The 354-nt window shown below is 49.4% G+C and overlaps 1 non-coding gene across 1 annotated transcript; it reads right to left on the minus strand.

The window, feature by feature from the left end:
* Nucleotides 1-199: 199 nt before the first annotated feature.
* Nucleotides 200-272, minus strand: trnav-cac (transfer RNA valine (anticodon CAC)). The gene has a single exon. It is a non-coding gene; the product is annotated as a tRNA-Val (tRNA).
* Between the last annotated feature and the right edge of the window lie 82 nt (nt 273-354).

Raw genomic sequence — 354 nt, forward strand, 5'->3', positions numbered from 1 at the left:
TTTGTGTTTACATGGGAGAGCTTTTTCATCTGCAAACCCATAAGCTCTAGCGCCGACATCTACCCATTTTGGGTGGTTTTTATCCAAGCTCGCAACGATGCTCTTTGCAAGCCAGCACGTCCAGTGGAGACATGGAGCTTACGAATCACAGTCGCTGTCTGAGTTCCCTTTGTTTGAGAAAACCACAGAAGGAGAAACTTGTTTCCGCCCGGTTTCGATCTGGGGACCTTTCGCGTGTGAGGCAAACGTGATAACCACTACACTACGGAAACTGTCCTGACGCCACCATACTGCGCCTGAGGCGGGAAAATGGACCAATGTACACTTAGCCCCATATGCATTCTCGTTGGAGAA

Source organism: Seriola lalandi, unplaced genomic scaffold (genome assembly GCF_002814215.2).
Source record: "Seriola lalandi dorsalis isolate HSWRI2012SDOR001 ecotype SW California unplaced genomic scaffold, Sedor1 jcf7180002025680, whole genome shotgun sequence".
NCBI lineage: Eukaryota > Metazoa > Chordata > Actinopteri > Carangiformes > Carangidae > Seriola > Seriola lalandi.